Here is a 13,889-nt window from a genome sequence, read left to right as displayed (position 1 = left end):
AAGGCTTTCGATAAAATACAACACAATTTTATGTTTAAGACTCTCAACAAAATGGGTATAGAAGGAAAATATCTCAACATGATAAAGGCCATATATGATAAACCATCAGCTAACATCATATTAAATGGCACTAAACTGAAGGCTTTCCCCCTTAAATCAGGAACAAGACAGGGTTGTCCACTCTCTCCACTCTTATTTAATGTGGTACTAGAGGTTCTAGCCAGAGCAATCAGACAAGACAAAGAAATAAAAGGCATCCATATCGGAAAAGAAGAAGTAAAGGTATCACTTTTTGCAGATGATATGATCCTATACATCGAAAACCCCAAAGAATCCACAAAAAGACTACTAGAAACAATAAGCCAATACAGTAAGGTCGCAGGATACAAAATTAACATACAGCAGTCAATAGCCTTTCTATATGCCAACAATGAAACTGAGAAGGAACTCAAAAGAATAATCCCCTTCACGATTGCAACAAAAAAATAAAATACTTAGGAATAAACATAACAAAGAATGTAAAGGACTTATATAATGAAAACTATAAACCATTGTTAAGAGAAATCGAAACAGATATAATGAGATGGAAGAATATACCTTGTTCTTCGCTAGGAAGAATAAATATAATCAAGATGGCTATATTACCCAAAGCAATATACAAATTTAATGCAATTCCCATCAAACTTCCAATGATGTTTTTTAAAGAAATAGAGCAAAAAATCATCAGATTTATATGGAACTATAAAAAACCCCGAATAGCCAAAGCAATCCTAAAGAAAAAGAATGAAGCTGGGGGCATAACAATACCTGACTTCAAACTCTATTATAGGGCCACGACAATCAAAACAGCATGGTATTGGCAGAAAAATAGACACTCAGACCAATGGAACAGAATAGAAAGTCCAGAAATAAAACCACATATATATAGTCAAATAATTTTTGATAAAGGGGCCAACAACACACAATGGAGAAAAGAAAGCCTCTTCAATAAATGGTGCTGGGAAAACTGGAGAGCCACATGCAAAAGAATGAAACTGGACTACAGTCTCTCTCCCTGTACAAAAATTAACTCAAAATGGATCAAAGATCTAAACATAAGACCTGAAACAATTAAGTACATAGAAGAAGACATAGGTACTCAACTCATGGACCTGGGTTTTAAAGAGCATTTTATGAATTTGACTCCAATGGCAAGAGAAGTGAAGGCAAAAATTAATGAATGGGACTACATCAGACTAAGAAGTTTTTGCTCAGCAAGGAAACTGATAACAAAATAAACAGAAAGCCAACTAAATGGGAAATGATATTTTCAAACAACAGCTCAGATAAGGGCCTAATATCCAAAATATACAAAGAACTCATAAAACTCAACAACAAACAAACAAACAATCCAATAAAAAAATGGGAAGAGGATATGAATAGACACTTCTCCCAGGAAGAAATACAAATGGCCAACAGATATATGAAAAAGATGCTCATCTTCTTTAGCTATTAGAGAAATGCAAATCAAAACGGCAATGAGATACCACCTCACACCTGTTCGATTAGCTGTTATTAGCAAGTCAGGTAATAGCAAATGTTGGAGAGGCTGTGGAGAAAAAGGAATCCTCATACAGTGTTGGTGGGAATGTAAAGTAGTACAACCATTATGGAAGAAAGTATGGTGGTTCTTCAAAAAACTGAAAATAGAACTACCTTATGACCCAGCAATCCCTCTACTGGGTATATATCCCCAAAACTCAGAAACATTGATACGTAAAGACACATGCAGCCCCATGTTTATTGCAGCATTGTTCACAGTGGCCAGGACATGGAAACAACCAAAAAGCCCATCAATAGATGACTGGATAAAGAAGATGTGGCACATATACACTATGGAATACTACTCAGCCATAAGAAATGATGACATCGGAACATTTACAGCAAAATTGTGGGATCTTGATAACATGATACGAAGCGAAATAAGTAAATCAGAAAAAAACAGGAACTGTATTATTCCATACGTAGGTGGGACATAATACTGAAACTAAGAGACATTGACAAGAGTGTGGTGGTTACGGGGGGGAGGGGGGAATGGGAGAGGGATAGGGGGTGGGGTGGGGCACAAAGAAAACAAGATAGAAGGTGACAGAGGACAATCTGACTTTGGGTGGTGGGTATGCAACATAATTGAACGACAAGATAACCTGGACTTGTTATCTTTGAATATATGTATCCTGAATTATTGATGTCACCCCATTAAAAAAATAAAATTATAAAAAAAAAAAAAAAAGTAAAACATAATTCTGGAGAAACAGAAATAATTCAATAGGCAAAGAGAAAGTCAGAATAAATTACAACTGAAACCCTCAAAAAGGAAGACTGTATACCAAATCCATAAAATAAAACCACAAGGTTATAAATCTAAGGACATTAAGAAAAAAAGATCTTTGTACTTTATAAACAATATGATAGTAAAATGAAAATTGCAATAACTACAGCAAAGGTTCCGAAGCATAGTTAACTATTGCAGGATGAGTGGTAGAACTGATCCTCAAACCTAACTGAGTTTCTATCAATAGTATTCCTCTCTTTGCCTTCATCAGTGTCTGTCCCAATGAATTCTTATGGGTCGTGGCCCTGGTTTAAAGAATTCATCTAGGACATTCTAAGCTTCTTTTAGAACTGTATATCAAAGCACTCTGACTTCAATGAAACTTCATTGCTAGAATCTGCCATCTATCTGGAAATAGAAGAATATATTTTCTCTCCCCCTTACTATCCCCCTCATTCTTAAATGCATTTTATGTGATAATTTTATACCAATTGCCCAGGGGGTATTTTACTTTCTTTTTCCAGACAGCACAGAATTGACTCTAGTTTTCTACCTAGAATTAGGAAGAGGTGCTAATGTGCTCCCAGAGCCATGCACAGCTCCAGCAGTAACTTTTACTGACACCAGCCGGCTCCACTCACCGGTGCAGACCCACCCTGAACCATTTTTTGCTCAGCTCTCCTATCTCTCCAAGATCATTAATTACCCACTCTTTCCGCACATTCATGCTACACTTATAGGTGCTGCCAACACAAGCCTGTCTCCTTTTATGTGGTTTTTTAAAACTTTCACAGCAACTAAAGCTTAGACATAATCATTTAATGCTGACGCACTTCCTCTAACAAATTGTAACACCATTTAAGTACAGTATGACAGATCTGGGACTAGGACAACACTGTTGATCAGTGCTATTCTCACAAGCCAAAAGTCCATCTTTGTGAAAAGTTAAATTCCTGGTTTTAGAAAGCTTTTAGACGTTTAATTTCACTTTGCTGACAGCTTTAACTTGTTTTTATTGTCACTCGATATCTACTGGAATTCTAGAAGAATCCTACATAAATGATGAAACTGGTTTCTAGTTGCACTGAATCAGAAGCATTATATAAAATAAAATTTTATTTAAATAGATGATCTTTAGAAAGGAGGGCAAGTTTATCTGGCGATGAGAAAGTTCAGCTCCTGAATCCATAAAACAAATAATTCGAGGAGGTTGTTCACATCACTAAAATGTTTAATCAATTAGAATTTGTCAAAAATAAAATTCTTTAGTTTACCTAACCCACACTCACATACTTTGCAGCTTACTAACGACAAGCTTTAGAGCACAGAAGTTTACTTTTACAAGACCTACAATATTTACCAGATAGTATTCTCAAAATAACTTTGTAATGTTATCTCATTTTATTTCATCTACAATCCTGTTAAATATGTAGAACAGCTCTTACCTCCAATTTATGATGGTGAAATGACTTGTTACAATGAGTGGAAACAGATTTCCTTCAAATAAATGTTTCTCCTTTGCACATAGCAATGTGCTAGCAGTACCTAAATCTAGAAAGAGCTCAACAAATGTTTTTTGGGGAAAATAAAAACATACTTGGATAAAATATTTACTTTCAAATTTATATTTTAAGGAATCTAAAAGAACAGTGTTTGCAATAATAATACATGGTGAAATACCAATGCAGCAAGGGTTTAATTTTTTTAGCTTTCTGGAACAAACAAAAAGTCTCTTGACTCATAATCTGCACTGAAGCCACCCCTTGGGTGAAATGTCAGCTTAGCTTACTGTATTCTTTACATCTCTAGCTCAGAAATCAACATGGTAAATAAGGTAAAAATCTAATGCTGGCCTACTTGGTGAATAAGTAGGATAACATAAAGTACTAAAAGCTATTAAAGAAATAGAGGTAGTTCTTCTATTTCTGAATTACACAAAGCAACTCAAAGAATACCAACAATATGACTTTAGTGGAGAAATCAGTAAAGCATTTTTAGCTCTGTGATAGAGGTGGTCACATTGCGGGTGACAGTTTGTGTTCATGTATAATCATCTCCACTTCCCATCCCCAGGGTAGGGTCTATATCTTATTCATGTTGGTACTGCCAGAGTCTGCCTGGTCCATGTATTATAAAGACTCAATGAATGCTTCTGAAGGAAGTTAACTCAATAAATAAGCTGCTGTTGCATGGTTGTTGGATGCATCTTCACAGAGAATGTAGCACAGGCTGTAGAGTCAGAAAAATCTGCGTTTGCTCTCCAGTTAGCCAGACAGTAGCTGCATGGGCTTGTTTCTCAACCTCTCTGAGTCCCTCTTATCTCAACTGTTAAATGAGGTAGTGGGCGGTCATGCCTACCATACAGGGTTGCTCTGACAAGGAAATGAGAGAATGAGGTAAGCATTTTAACTCTTTTTCCTTGATACTAAATTCACTGTCTTACAAGATAAGGAATGATTAATTAAAAGTGATGCCAGTGACCATTAATTAAAATAAAAAATGAATAATTCATATTACTATCCATTATCACATCTCCCTGAATATGGCTTTGATGTCAGTTTGATTATTCATTTTATCAAGTGGATATTCATTGGACTCCTTTAAGATTAATAACTTTGCCTTAGTAATTTGTTGAAATTTGGACTCTGAGGTGATTTAATGACAGCAATTTCTACAAAGGAAAATTATGATTCATAAAATAGCTTGGAAACCAAGTTTAAAGCCAAAAATAATTGAAAGAAACAAGAAAAAAAGTTCAAAACCTCTGTGGAAATTCCCTATTACCATCATTGCAGAGGATGATAACCCAGCCTGGTGTGATTTCCAATTCCCCTGCCAGCCTCTCTATAATGAAAATGTGCTGAAAAACTTGGCAATTGCTTCAGGGAAAGGTAAGTAGCCAGATTACTGGAAAATATTTTAACATTTAAGTGCCCCTTTCTTTCTGTTTAAAAAAAAAAAAAGTTCCAATTAAGCTCAAAGCTTTCCTCTTATTTACTATGTGGACCCGGACCCTGGGAAGAAAGGCTGTGCAAGTTGAGCGCAGCTGCGGGAGCAGAGCGGACTGCTCTGCCAGGGGGACAGCGCGGTAACCCGCCTCCCAAGAAGAGGAGAGACGATGCAAAATGCTGCTTTGTATGACGTTTATCACCATTTCCCATAGCACTGTTTTCCCACCTTGGCTGTGGCCCAACACAGGTGCTCACTTCAGTTTGCAGTACACAGGGAGGAGTCAAATGTGGGAGGTTTGGGTCTTGGTTTTGGTACTAATTTATTGTGTAATGTTGAGTAAGCCTCTTCGTCCCTTAGACTCTCTTCTTATCTATTAAGTGAGGGCGTTGCGCTGGATGGTTTCTGAGGCCCCTTCCAGCTCCGGTATTCTGTGGTGTGTGCATTTGTGCTCAGGAGCAAAGGAAGGAGAACACAGAGCTTGTGTAATGCAGTTATGTCCCCAAAGCCACCAACTGTCCCCAGCTTCCAGTAGAAATATTAGGAAAGAATTACCAAAACGGTCTGAGGCTGGAGGCTGGGGACGAAGCCTCTGCAGTCACTCAGCTCCAGAAACGGGACACAGATCCAGGCAGGCTCAGGCAGGTTCTGGCAACATAGACAGAGTTTGATTTCCAGACTTGTTTGAAAAATACTGGACAAAAGGCTCTTGTATTTCCATGTAGTGCTAATTAGGAGTCTTTTCTTACAAGTAGTAGGAATCATACCAAAGTGGCTTGAAGAAAAAGTCATGCATGGTTATATAAACATAATTTGGACCTAGGAAGGAAATGGGACTAAGAATTGTTCAGAAAACCAGGGTACCTGCCTTACTCTCTCTTATCTCAGCTTCTTTCAACACACCTCTTTCTCTTCCTCCCCTCCTCCTTTTTTCTCTTCCTCCTCCACACCCCTTGCTTCCTCCCTCCCAGTGGGCTTTCTCTACTCTCCATCCATATAGAGAAATGTAAACCCACCAGCGCTCCTAACGTTCTATGTTACAGTTTCACTCACATCTAGAGGAGATTTGACCTCTCTGAATCCCTTTCCAATTTGCCTGGAGAGAGATGCTGAATGGATTATACCTTCTTCAAACGTGGCCAAAAAAAGTTGGCAGAGGTGGGTGGGGTTCTCAGGGAGCATGTGAATAGACAGTTCTGAAACTTCAAGTGTAGGGCCTGGTCTTAAACTTTTCTCAAATATAAAGCACACTTCCATCACTGGCTTTCAGTTGTCCATCTGAATTTGGTTATATGAGTGTTCAATCTCACTCATCTTCATAATGTAGCTAATGGCCAATATATTTTTTTAAATTGCTGAGGCTGATATATTTTTTTAGTAGAGCTATGCAATTAGGTATAATCACATTTTAAATGAAAAGTCTTTCAATGCTTTTCAAAATCATACTTGGGTTGGTTGTTGCCCCTTGGGTCATCTAATTCAGAATGTTGGACTCCAGAGATGATTTCCTCTGAAACTTCTTCCTGAAGTAATTCACTCTGAAGCAATATGAAACATTGTGCTGGAGATTCTCTAATAGGTTATGTGTATAACTTGTATTATATGAAGGTTCCAAATTGATGTCAGGACACTGAGGATAACTTCAGGGATTAAAAGAGGGAAAGAAATGGCCAGAGAGATATAACACTTTTTTCCTTAGATAACATCAAAGAAATAATTATTGGTTCCTCTAGGAGATTTATAGAGCCCTTCCTTTCTTAGCTACCAAACCATATCAATTTAGTTCTAATTAATCATTTATTTACTCAGCAATAATTTATTTGTTACCCTGCAAAAATAATAAATAGATTCTTTCTTCTACATGTAATCAGATTGGTCATTTGTTACCAAGAAAGAATGTGTTCCACCATGCTCAATTATGAATCACTTAAGATTTATTAATCATCAAACATAAATACATTTTTCATATTTTATAAGTTTTTTATTCCTGAATAAAAAAGCATGTGTTATAAAAAAGCAAATGATAAATATATAAATAAAGCAAAAGGTAAATGTCTCTTCTAATCACATTCTTTCATCTCTTAACAGTTTGCTTGTAAATTCCAATAGATTTTTCCTACATATACTGATACAGACTGCATATGTTTGTAATTCACAAATAAAAAACTATATATTAAGTATACAAATTCACATAAGATGTATATAAATATATATATATATTTTATTATTTTTTTTTACAGAGACAGAGAGTCAAAGAGAGGGATAGACAGGGACAGACAGACAAGAATGGAGAGATGAGAAGCATCAATCATTAGTTTTTCGTTGCGCATTGCTACACCTTAGTTGTTCATTGATTGCCTTCTCATACATGCCTTGACCGCGGGCGTTCAGCAGACGGAGTAACCCCTTGCTCAAGCCAGCAACCTTGGGCTCAAGCTGGTGAGCTTTTTGCTCAAACCAGATGAGCCCTCGCTCAAGCTGGCGACCTTGGGGCCTCAAACCTGGGTTCTCTGCATCCCAGTCCGATGCTCTATCCACTGCTCCACCGCCCAGTCAGGCTAAATATTTTTATAATAGAATGAAAATGCATATATTATTTTCCAACTAGTTTTCATTAATATATTATAAATATGTTTTCTTAACTACCATAGTCTTTTTTTTAAAGATTTTATTTATTCAATTTTCAGAGATGAGAGAGAGAGAGAGAAAGGGGAGGAGCAGGAAGCATCAACTCCCACATGTGCCTTGACCAGGCAAGCCCAGGGTATCGAGCAGGCGACCTCAGCGTTCCAGGTTGATGCTTTATCCCACTGGGCCACCACAGGTCAGGCCACTACCACAGTCTTTTAAAAGGCAACACCGCCCTGGCCGGTTTGTTCAGTGGTAGAGCGTCGGCCTGGCGTGCAGAAGTCCCGGGTTCAATTCCAGGCCAGGGCACACAGGAGAAGTGCCCGTCTGCTTCTCCACCCCTCCCCCTCTCCTTCCTCTCTGTCTCTCTCTTCCCCTCCCGCAGCGAGGCTCCATTGGAGCAAAGATGGCCCGGGCACTGGGGATGGCTCCTTGGCCTCTGCCCCAGGCGCTAGAGTGGCTCTGGTCGCAACAGAGCGACGCCCCAGAGGGGCAGAGCATCGCCCTCTGGTGGGCAGAGCGTCGCCCCCTGGTGGGCGTGCCGGGTGGATCCCAGTCGGGCGCATGCGGGAGTCTGACTGTCTCTCCCCGTTTCCAGCTTCAGAAAAATACAAAAAAAAAAAAAAAAAAAATATATATATATATATATATATATATTTATAAATAAAAGGCAACACCATAGTCCATTATTGGAATATAACAAATGTCTTTCAATCTCCTAATTATACCCATATTCAGTCATTTACATTTTTTATAATAACAATATTATGAACACTCTTATATATACATCTTTGTTCACCTGAGTTAACATTTCTAAAGAATAAAATCTTAGAAATAAAATTGCTAAATTGGATGGTATATACAGTTATCATTTAAATAATTAGCTGCCAGATTGCTTCCCAAAAAGCTTTTACCAAATTATAACCTCACCTAGTGTTCATGGCAAACCTGGGTGTCTAATAAATTATTGCTACTTGTCCAGATAAAAAAAAAAGTTACTTCATTGTTTTAATTTGCACTTCTTGGCAACACATATTAATCTATTTCTTTTTATTCCAGCACTACCAATTTATTACTTTGCTCATTTTTCATTATTAATCTTTATATACTGATTTTTGTATGCTTTATATAACACTGTTGTCAATCCTTTGTGTCTGCATGTATATTACCTTTTGTATAACTTGTCATGGTTTTCAGTTGTCTTTCAGCAGGTTTATGACTTAGAACTAATACAAAAAATAATAAAAAACCTTTATATAATCAAGAACACCCATTTTCCCTTTTGTTCTCTAGTTTCCATCTGCGGACACAAAAGGGGCCACATACTAAACCTGACAAGCTCAGGGGAGGCCCTACAAACAGAGATGGACAGTAACCACATAGGATGCTCTGAACATAAAAATCCTTAACTAAAAATGGGTCGTGGCAGGCAATCAAGTCCTAGGCCTATAACTTCTTTGACAAGGATCAATCTTTGCAAACTCCATGGAATTGAAAAGGTTCAAGTCTAGGTTCTGTATGATCTTAAGAAATGCATTGTCTCTGAGCCTCAGTGTCCTTACCTCTCCTTTAGAGGGACTTGTTAGGAATACCAACTGAGGCAAAACACGGAAAGCGCATGACAGAACAGATGCTGAGCATGGACTAGTTTTTGATCCCATTCCATCCACCCCCCCCCACTGAATTTCACCCATTTGTATTTCTTAATCTATTTTCTGTGTCTCCAATTGGGAGGATAAGAACTAAGAATACTGTAATATAAAAGACACTATACAAAAATTGATTTAAAAAACTTTTTGCTATAACTAATTATCTTAATTACTTTGTCCCTCCTTAGTCTTTTTTTGTGAATATTTCAAAGAATTTTATAAGCAAGAATTATGACACATATTTGATAACTATAATAGTTCAAGCTTAGGGGCTAAGTGATTTGTCAATTTTCTGATGCTCCTCATAAAAACAGAAGCCAGTGATTTTTCTATTATGGACTTCATTTTTATTTTATTTTTATTTATTTTTAATTGGATTTATTGGGATGACAGTGGTTAATAAAATTATATGAGTTTCAGGTGCACAATTCTACATCATCAGTACATTGCACAGTGTGTTACCACCCCAAGTCAAGTCCCCTTCCATCACCATTTTTTCCCTCATTACCCTCTTCTACCTCCCTATCCACCTTTCCCTCTGCTAATCACCATGCTGTTGTCTGTGTCTATGAGCTGTTTTTGTTTATTTTTTATTTAATTCTGTGACTTTTTCAGAATTCCAGTCTCCCAACCCCACTCCCTCTAGCAGCAGCTGTCTGTTCTCTGTATCTTTGAGTCTTTTTCAATTTTGTCTGTTAGTTTATTTTGTTCATTAGATTTCACATATCAGTGAAATCATATGGTAACTGTCTTTCTCTGACTGGCTTATTTCACTTAGCATAATGCCCTCCAGGTATATCCATGCAGTTACAAAGGGTAAGGTAAGATTTCTTTCTTCTTTATGGCTGAGTATTAATCTGTTGTGTAAATGTACCACAGAATTTTTATCCACTCATCTACTGATGGACACTTGGGCTACTTCCAAATCTTCACTACTGTAAATAACACTACAATGAACATAAGGATATATATATATTTTTGAATTAGTGTTTCATATTTCATCAGATATATCCCCAGCAGTGAAATTGCTGGGTCATAAGGAAGTTTCATTTTTTTATTTTTTTGAGGTAGTTCCATACTGCTTTTCACAGTCATTGCACTAGTCTGCATTCCCACCAACAGTGCATGAGGGTTTCCTTTTCTCCATATCCTCGCCAACATTTGTTGTTTGTTGATTTATTAATGATAACCATTTTAACAGGTGTGAGATGATATTGCCTTGTGATTTTAATTTGCATTTCTCTGATGAGTGATTTGGGCATGTTTTCTTCTGTCTAATGGGCATCTGTATATTCTCTTTAAAGAAGTATCTATTCAGGTTCTTTGTCCCTTTTTTAATCAGATTGTTTTTTTGTTTGTTTGTTTGTTTGTTTGTTTTTTTGTATTTTTCTGAAGCCGGAAACAGGGAGAGACAGTCAGACAGACTCCCGCATGCGCCCAGCCGGGATCTACCAGGCACGCCCACCAGGGGGCGACACTCTGCCCACCAGGGGACGATGCTCTGCCCCTCTGGGGCATCGCTCTGTTGCGACCAGAGCCACTCTAGCGCCTGGGGCAGAGGTCTAGGAGCCATCCCCAGCGCCCGGGCCATCTTTGCTCCAGTGGAGCCTCGGCTGCGGGAGGGGAAGAGAGAGACAGAGAGGAAGGAGAGGGGGAGGGATGGAGAAGCAGACGGGCGCTTCTCCTGTGTGCCCTGGCTGGGAATTGAACCTGGGACTTCTGTACGCCAGGCCGACGCTCTACCACTGAGCCAACCGGCCAGGGCCCAGATTGTTTGTTTTTCTTGATGTTCAGTTTTATAAGTTCTTCATGAACTTTGGATATTTACCCCTTGTCAGATGTATCATTAGCAAATATATTCTCCCCTTCAGTGAGTTGTTCTTTCACTTTATTGATGATTTTATTTTGCTATAGTTCCGTGATGGCGAACCTATGACACGCATATCAGCACTGACACGAGTAGCCTTTTTGATGACCAGAGAACTATGGGGCCACATGCTGAGAAGGATATTTCATCCTCGGCTCCTGCATGGCCAGGTGCAGTTGCTGAGGATAAAACATTTGCTGTAGTGTAGACACTCTGTGCCGGAGGTCTATAGGCCAAAAAAATAAAACTCTGGCATGGAGCATCTAGTTCTGGGACTTCTTGTTAGGCTGTTAGCAGATCTTTGACCTCACTTCTGGCCGGCAGAGCAGGGATCAGCAGAATGCCGCAGGGGACACATTTCTGGAGGTCTGTGATCACCATTACTAGCAACCACATAACCACAGCAACCATCATCCAATCTACTGCTCTGGGGTGTCGCGGATTTCTAATTGACCATCATTACTGAGACAAGAGAGGGGGAGGCTGGGAGAGGCAAGGGCCTGTGCTATGGGTGCTGTTTCCGCCATTAGAAATAGTGGCAGCCATCTTAATTTACATAAGATGCAACTTGCAGAATTTTAAGACAGCATCTGGGCTCAGGGATTGTCGACTTGAGGTCAAAGCTTGAGAATCTGGAAAGGTGCCGCTTGGAGAATCAAGAGGAATGCTACTACGAACAGGAAATTTGGAGTGAGTGCCTGGAACTGATTACCAGACACTTTTAGCACCCTGAAAAATATAGATAGCAGTGGCTTTACTCACAATTTTTCCCTCAACATATTTTTGTGAGACTTTATTCTCAGCATCAAATAATATCAAAACCAACAAAAGAAACAGATTGACAGATGCAGTTAGTAGCACTTGCTTGGGTTTGAAGTGTACAGAATACCAACCTTCAATTGAAGATTTAGCCAATGAATTCAGCAACAAAAAAGTCACTAATAGGCAGGTTAGTTAAAGAATTCTCCCTCTTCTTCACTTATCTTAGTTCACGGCACCCCACACAAGTTAAATAATATCAAGACCAACAAAAGAAACCAACTGACAGATGAACAAAGTCACTGAGCAGGTGAGTTAAATAATTAATTTTTGGTTTATTAAATACAGTTAGATATTACAATTATATATTTTTATTATTTAAACTATAAATATCATAAAATTATGGGGTTTTTTTCCTCAAAGTGACACACCACCCGAGTTATGCTTGGTTTTTTGGCAAATTTTGACACACCAAGCTCAAAAGATTGCCCATCACTGCTAGAGTCCCATTCACATTACATAGTTAGGTGCTCCTATGTTGATGCATAAATATTTACAAGGCTATGTCCCTTGTTAGATTGTTCCCTTTATTATTATGTAGTGTCCTTCTTTGTCTCTTATTGTAGCCCTTTGTTTTAAAGTCTGTTTTGTCAGATATATGCATTACTATCTTAGCTTTCTTTCCTTTCCATTTGCATGAAATATCTTTATCCATCCCTTTACTTTTAGTCTGTGTGTATCTTTTATTCTGAGATGGGTCTCCTGTAAACAGGATATATATGGGTCTTGTTTTCTTATTTATTCAGTTACCCTATGTTTTTTCATTGAAGCATTTAAACCATTTACATTTAAAGTGATTATTAATAGGTACATATGTATTGCTATTTTATTTTTTTAACTATAATAACTTCTTCTTTCTTCTTCTTCTTCTTCTTCTTCTTCTTCTTCTTTTTCTCCTCCTCCTCCTCCTCCTCCTCTTCCTCCTTCTCCTTCTCCTCCTTCTCCTCCTCTTTCTCCTTATCTTCCTTCTTTTCCTCTGTCTTCTTCCTAGAGCAGGCCTTTAACATTTCTTGTAATAGCAGTTTGGTGGTAACAAACTCCTTTACCTTTTTTCTGTCTGGGAAGCTCTTTATTTCTCCTTCAATTTTAAATGATAGCCAAGCTAGTAAAATAGTAGGTTTTAGGTCCTTGTGTTTTATCATTTTGAATATTTTATGCCAATCCCTTATGGTCTAATATGTTTCCTTTGAAAAATCAACTAACAGTCTTATGGAAGACCTTTGTAGGCAACTAGCTGTCTTTTACTGGCTGCTTATATGTTTCTCTGTTTTTAATCTTTATCATTTTAATTATGATATGTTTTCATGTGAGCTCCTTTGAATTCATCTTGTTTGAAACTCTCTGCACTTCTTGGTCTTATGTGTCTTTTCCCTTTGCCAGGTTAGGGAAGTTTTTTTTATTATTTTTTCAAATAGGTTCTCAATCCCTTGCAGGTATTGTTATATTTCATGTTATCCCTAAGGCCTCTTAAACTATCCTTACTTTTAAAATTCCTTTTAATTTTTGATGCTCTGCATGGGTGTTCTGCTTGTCTTTCAAATTGCTGATTCGATCCTCTGCTTCATCCAACCTACTGTTTTTCCTCCAAGTCTATACTTCATTTCTGACTGTCTCTTTTTCATGATTTCTATGGCCTTTTTCATGCTGTTTAGTTTTCTCTAAG

This window comes from Saccopteryx bilineata, chromosome 6 (genome assembly GCF_036850765.1).
Source record: "Saccopteryx bilineata isolate mSacBil1 chromosome 6, mSacBil1_pri_phased_curated, whole genome shotgun sequence".
Lineage (NCBI taxonomy): Eukaryota > Metazoa > Chordata > Mammalia > Chiroptera > Emballonuridae > Saccopteryx > Saccopteryx bilineata.
This window is presented reverse-complemented; position numbering follows the sequence as displayed.